At 36.4% G+C, this 6,638-nt stretch overlaps 1 non-coding gene and 1 pseudogene across 1 annotated transcript; one reads left to right on the forward strand and one right to left on the reverse strand.

Annotated features, from left to right (window-relative positions):
* The first annotated feature begins 509 nt into the window (after positions 1-509).
* On the forward strand, positions 510-5,467 carry LOC147382032 (uncharacterized; annotated as a pseudogene).
* On the reverse strand, positions 768-874 carry LOC147382033 (small nucleolar RNA R71). Its single transcript, XR_015174183.1, has one exon. It is a non-coding gene; the product is annotated as a small nucleolar RNA R71 (small nucleolar RNA).
* Positions 5,468-6,638: the final 1,171 nt, after the last annotated feature.

Here is a 6,638-nt window from a genome sequence, read left to right on the forward strand (position 1 = left end):
CGATTCATCAAATAGTAATTTAAGTGATTGTTTTTGGTACTTAATAACTTAATCCTCGTGGGAACGATATCTTATATTATTACTTGAAATGATTAGTGCACTTGCTAGCATAAATTATACACATCAAGTTTTTGGCGCCACTGCACGGGATTAAAGATTACTAATATTAATACCAATTGCTTTTATTACTAATTTGATTTTTTATTTATTCTTACTTATTCGTTTTTCTCTTTTCAGGTTTTTCTTAGTGTATGAAACGGACAAGGAGCTTGGATTTAGTGCCAATCGCCTTGATATCGATAAGACACTTAGAGGCTAAATAGGGAACGCAAGCAAAGAGCTGAACAAGGAGTTTTAGCAGTGGCGGAAGAAAGAATAATGGTGGTGGTGGAGATGCAGTCCCGAATAGAGTACTAAAGGATTACTCTATTTCTAATGTGGGTGTCTCTAGCATTCGAAGGCCACCTATTCAAGCAAACAATTTTGAGATCAAGCCTGGCATCATTTAGATGATACAATCTTCAGTTCAGTTTGGGGGGTTGGCTAATGATGATCCAAATTTGTATATTGCAAATTTCTTGGAAATTTGTGATACATTCAAGCACAATGGGGTGACTGATGATGCCATAAGACTGCGTTTGTTTCCGTTCTCATTGAACAGCAAGGCTAAAGCATGGTTGACCTCGCTACCTTCAGGAACCATTACTATATAAGATGGGCTGGTTAATGCCTTTTTGACTAAGTACTTTCCACCAGCGAAATCTGCGAAGATGAGGAATGATATAACCAATTTTCTACAGCAAGATCAAGAATCTCTCTATGAAGCTTGGGAGAGGTTCAAAGATCTCTTAACGAAGCGCCCGCACTATGGACTACCATTATGGATGCAAGTGCAAACGTTTTATAACGGTTTGCTCTCAAACACTCAAACCATAGTGGATACAGCAAGTGGATGAGCATTCTTCAACAAGACACTGGAGGAAGGATATGAATTTATTGAAGTCATGGCTAGTAACAACTTCCTAAAATCTGATAGGAATGCACAGAAAAGGACAGTCGGAGTTCATGACATTGATGCTTTTACTAATTTTGCTGCTCAAGTTGCTATTTTAAATAATAATTTTAAGAAAATGAATGTTGCTGCAGTTTCTAATGTAGTTTGTGATAATTGTGCAGGGAATCATCCTACAGTGTCAAAGTCCATATGAAGCAAATTCTTTCAAACAAGTAAATTATGTGGCCAACAATCAAAGACAATACAATCCTAACTCCAATTACTACAATCAAGGGTGGAGGAATCATCCAAACTTCTCATGGAGCAACAATGCGAATGTGCAAAAACTGCCTCCCGATTTTCAATCTCAATAGAAGAAATCAACCCTGGAAGAGGTCTTCACCCAATTCATGTAAAATACCAATGTATTCATTGATGATACCCAAGCCAATTTCAGAAATCAAGGTGCAAGTATTCGCAACCTTGAACATCAAGTTGGGGAGATTTCCAAGCTATTGACGGAAAGAGTTCAAGGAGCACTCCCAAGTAGTACTGAGAAGAATTCCAAGAAGCATGTGAAAGCTATAACTCTTAGAAGTGGGAAGGAGTTAGAACAATCGAAGGGGGCTAGCAAGCAAGCAAATGAGGATAAAATTGCTCTTCCTAAAGATCAAGATGCTACCACTCCTATTCAACAACCTATTCCACAACCATCTTCTAATCCCATTCCTTTTTCTCAAAGATTGCGAAAGCAAAATTTAGATAAACAATTTTCTAAATTTATTGATATTTTTAAAAGCTTACATATTAATCTTCCCTTTGTAGATATGTTGGAGCAAATGCCGAAATATGCTAAGTACTTGAAGGAAGTTCTATCAAACAAGCGGAAATTGGTGGATAATGAGAAGGTTATGCTCACGGAAGAATGTAGTGCTTTTCTTCAAAGAAAGCTTCCTCAAAAGCTAAAAGATCCAGGGAATTTCACTATTCCTTACATTATTGGTGATTTTAATTTTGATAGAGTTTTATGTGATCTTGGTGCAAGTATTAATTTGATACCTCTCTCTATTTTCAGGAAACTCGATTTAGGGGAAGTGAAGCCTACTACGGTATCCTTGCAGCTTGCAGATAGATCTATCAAGCATCCTAGAAGCATTATTGAGGATGTTTTGGTAAAAGTGGACAAATTCATTTTTCCTGCTGATTTTATCATTTTGGATATGGAAGAAGACAAGGATGTTCCACTCATATTGGGAAAGCAAAATTTAGGTAAGCAATTTTCTAAATTTAATGTTTTTGAGGTTATGAAATTTCCTTCCTTTGTTGAAGCATGTTTTGCAATAAGTGTTTTGGATAGGGTAGTAACTGAAAATTTTAATGAATCTTTTCCTCCTTTACCTTTGGAAAATTGCATATTAAATGGTAGAACTTAGGAACTCTAAGTGATGATGAAATATAATTGAATGTGTGACTAATCTTGATGCTTTGCCACTTTGTGAGTTTCCAAAAGGCTTAAATTTAAAGAGTTAGGAGCTGTGGATGTTAATGAACCATCATCTAAAAAGGAACCTCCTAAACTTGAACTTAAACAATTGCCATCACATCTTAGGTATGCTTTCTTAGAAGAGTCTTGTTATTATCCTATTATTATTAACTCTTCTTTGAATGATTTGGAGGATGAAAAGTTATTGAGAGTTTTAAGGGAGCATAGGAAAGCTATTGGATGGACTATTGATGATATCAAGGGAATTAGCCCATCTATTTGTATGCACAAGATTTTGATGGAAGAGAGCTACAAGCCATTAGTACAACCTCAAAGAAGATTAAATCCTTCCATGCAAGAAGTGATGAAAAAGGAGGTTGTGAAGCTTATGGATGCAGGTATAATTTATCCAATCTTGGATAGTTCATGGGTAAGTCTGGTCCAAGTGATTCCTAAGAAAGGTAGTATGACCTTGGTGAAGAATGACAACACTAAGCTTATACCCACAAGAACGGTGATCGGATGTAGAGTTTGTATAAATTATTGGAAACTCAATGATGCCACAAGAAAGGATCATTTTCCTTTTCCCTCCATTGACCAAATGGTGGAGAGACTTTTCAGGCATGACTATTATTGTTTCTTATATGGATTTCGATAGCTATAATCAAATTCCAATAGCACCGAGGATTAAGAGAGAAAACCACTTTTACATGTCCATATGGAACTTTTGCTTATAGAAGAGTGCCATTCGGATTGTGGCAACGCCCCTGCTACTTTCAACGTTGCATGATGTCAATTTTTCCGATATGGTTGAAAAATACATTGAAGTGTTCATGGATGATTTTTCTGTTTTTGGTTCTTCTTTTGATAATTGTCTTTTTAATCTCTCTTTGATTTTGCAGTGATGTATTGACACAAACTTGGTCTTGAATTGGAAAAAATGTCATTTTATGGTAAAAGAAAGAATTGTATTGGGACATCGAATTTATGTTAAAGGAATTGAGGTTGACCAAGCAAAAATTGATGCAATTGAGAAGCTTCCACCTCCTACCAATGTTAAGGGAGTTAGAAGTTTTCTTGGACATACAGGATTTTACAGGAGATTTATTAAAGATTTTTCTAAAATTGCTTAACCTCTTTGTGAATTGTTGGTAAAAGATGCAGTTTTTTATTTTTCCAAAGAATGTTTAGATGCTTTTGAAACTCTTAGAGTGAAATTGATATCTTCTCCTGTTATTGCTGCACCCGATTGGGAATTGGCTTTTACTTTGTGTGTGAAGCATAATATGCTATAGGTGTTGTTTTAGGCAGCAAAAAGATAATGTTTTTCATGTATTTACTATGCTAGCACAAGTTTTAAATGAGGCTCAATTGAATTATGCAACTACCGAAAAAAGAGCTTTTAGCAGTTGTTTATGCTTTTGACAAATTTCGATCTTATTTGATAGGCTCTAAAGTGATTGTCTACATCGATCATTCGGCTTTGAGGTATTTATTTGCTAAAAAAGGTGCAAAGCCAAGGTTGCTAACATAGATTTTACCTTTGCAGGAATTTGACTTGGAAATCAAGGACGAGAAAGGAACCGAAAATGTGGTTGCAGATCATCTTTCTAGGACGGACCATGTGCAACCAAATGAAGAAGTTGATGGGGATATTAATGAGAAATTTTCAGATGAGCAGCTATTTGCAATTGGAGAAGCCCCATGGTATGCTGATATTGTCAACTATTTGGCTAGGGGGATTGTGCCTACCGAACTCACCCACCAAAGGAGGAAGAAGTTCTTTTCAGGTATTAAGTATTTTATATAGGATGATCCATTCCTTTACGAGATGTGTGGTGATGGTATAACTAGAAGATGTGTGCCAGAAGAGGAGATGGAGAGTATTCTTCAACATTGTCATTCTCGCGAAGTTGGAGGACACTTTGGAGCAACCAAGACAGCAGTAAAAATTTTACAATCAGGATTTTATTAGCCTACTCTTTTTAAAGATTCATATAATTTTGTTGCCAATTGTGACAAATTTCAAAGGGTTTGGAAATATATCTAGGAAAAATGAGATGTCTCTGACAAATATTTTGGAAATTGGATTGTTTGATGTTTGGGGTATTGATTTTATGGGTCCTTTTCCATCTTCTTTCTCTAATCGTTTTATTTTGGTTGCTGTAGATTATGTGTCCAAGTGGGTTGAAGCTGTAACATTGCCAACCAATGATATGCTCGGGTGGTGGTGAGATTTTTGAATAAGTATATTTTTGCAAGATTTGGAACACCAAGAGCTATCATAAGTGATGGAGGATCACACTTCTGTAACAAACAATTTGATTCACTTTTGAGCAAATATGGAGTGACATAGGGTGGCTACACCTTATCATCCACAGACAAGTGGTCAAGTTGAGGTATCCAACTGTGAGCTAAAGTGGATTCTATAGAAGACAGTCAATTCTTCAAGGAAGGATTGGTCAAGCGAATTGGATGATGCTCTATGGGCCTACCGGACAGCGTTCAAGACACCTATTGGAATGTCTCCATATCAATTGGTTTATGGAAAATCTTATCATCTCCCAGTTGAGTTGGAACATAGATCATGTTGGGCTGTTATGTTCTTGAATTTCAATTTATAGGTTGCAGGAGAGAAGAGACTGTTACAGCTAAATGAGATGGAAGAGTTCCGGAACGATGCTTATGAGAATGCTAGGATGTATATGGAAAAGACAAAGAGATGGCATGATAAGCACATTCACAAATGGGAATTCAAAGAAGGACACCAAGTTCTCCTCTTCAATTCAAGACTTAAACTTTTTCTAGGAAAATTAAGATCACGGTGGTCCGGTCCTTTCACTGTCAATAAGGTCTTATCATCGGGGGCAATAGAAGTCAAGCATTCGTCGAATGGGATTTTTACAGTAAACGGGCAGCGATTGAAGCACTACTTTGGAGGAAACTTTAGTACCGAGCGGGTGTCCATTTTGCTCTCAATTCCGAAGTAAAGATTCAAGAAAGTCTAGCTAAAGACTTAAATTTTAGTGCTTCTCGGGAGGCAACCCGATTTATTTCCAGCATTGAAATTTTAATTTTTGAACAACTTATTTAATTTTGTAATTTAATTTTTGTTTAATTTCCAGGATTTAGGATTTCATTAGTTTATTTTATTATATTTTTAGTTGTTATTTTATTTTATTAGGTAGTTTAGGATTTGTTTTGATTTTAATTATGTTTGTTTTATTTTTCAGTTGAATAAAGGGTTTCAGTGTTGCCCAGTCAATTCCGCCGCGGCGGTTTCTGAAAATCTTAGATAAAGAGGGCAAACCTGTGCTTAGCCGCCGCGGCGCGAGTCGCGAAGTTGGAAGTTTAAGGGGTTAAACCCTTCGTTTGGTTCAAACTCCTCACATTCTCTCCACCCCTTTTTCTTCTTCTCTCCAAAAACCTCTCATTTTCCTTCACCTCTTCCTCTTTCTCAACCTTCTACCGCCCCTAACTCTATTTAAATCTACAAAATTTCTTTCATTTGTTCATATCACTCTCACTATTCTTGTTTCTTCTCAGAGAAATGAAAGGTTACTACTAAGTTTGGAAGAAGGAAGGTGATTGCATTGAAGTTTGGATTCGAGATTTGAAGAAGAGGTTTGCAAAAGTGGTAAGGGTTTTCTTCTCTCTTGATTGCTGAAGTTCTGTGTTTGGTTGATTTCTGATTAGAAGGGTTTTATTTGGGTTATAATGGCTTCATCAAGTACTTCTAAGAAGAGGAAATCTAGGGTTGTTTATGATGAAGAAAAAAACTTTAGTGAAGATGCACAGAATAGGTTCTATGAATCGGTAACTGGTAAAAATCCCATAACAGAAAGGGGATTCACTGTCGCAGTTGTAAGATATCCTCGTATTAGGGGGATTATAGAAGAGAGGAAATGGGAATAGTTTTGTGCAAAACCTAAGCCTGCAATAGTACCAGTTGTGAGGGAATTCTATGCTAATGCTCCTTAACATGACCATAGGAAGGTGTTTGTTAGAGGAAAACAGGTCAATTTTAGTGGGGAGGCTATCAACAAAATTTTCAAATTACCTGATATTACGAAAGATGATTATAATAGATTCATTGGGAGGCAAATAGATTATCAAGAGATATTGCAAGAGATTGCTGCACCAGGTACCCAATGGAAGCTA

The sequence above is a fragment of the Akebia trifoliata genome, unplaced genomic scaffold (assembly GCF_017979445.1).
Source record: "Akebia trifoliata isolate Shusen 1 unplaced genomic scaffold, ASM1797944v1 Contig00078, whole genome shotgun sequence".
Taxonomy (NCBI): domain Eukaryota; kingdom Viridiplantae; phylum Streptophyta; class Magnoliopsida; order Ranunculales; family Lardizabalaceae; genus Akebia; species Akebia trifoliata.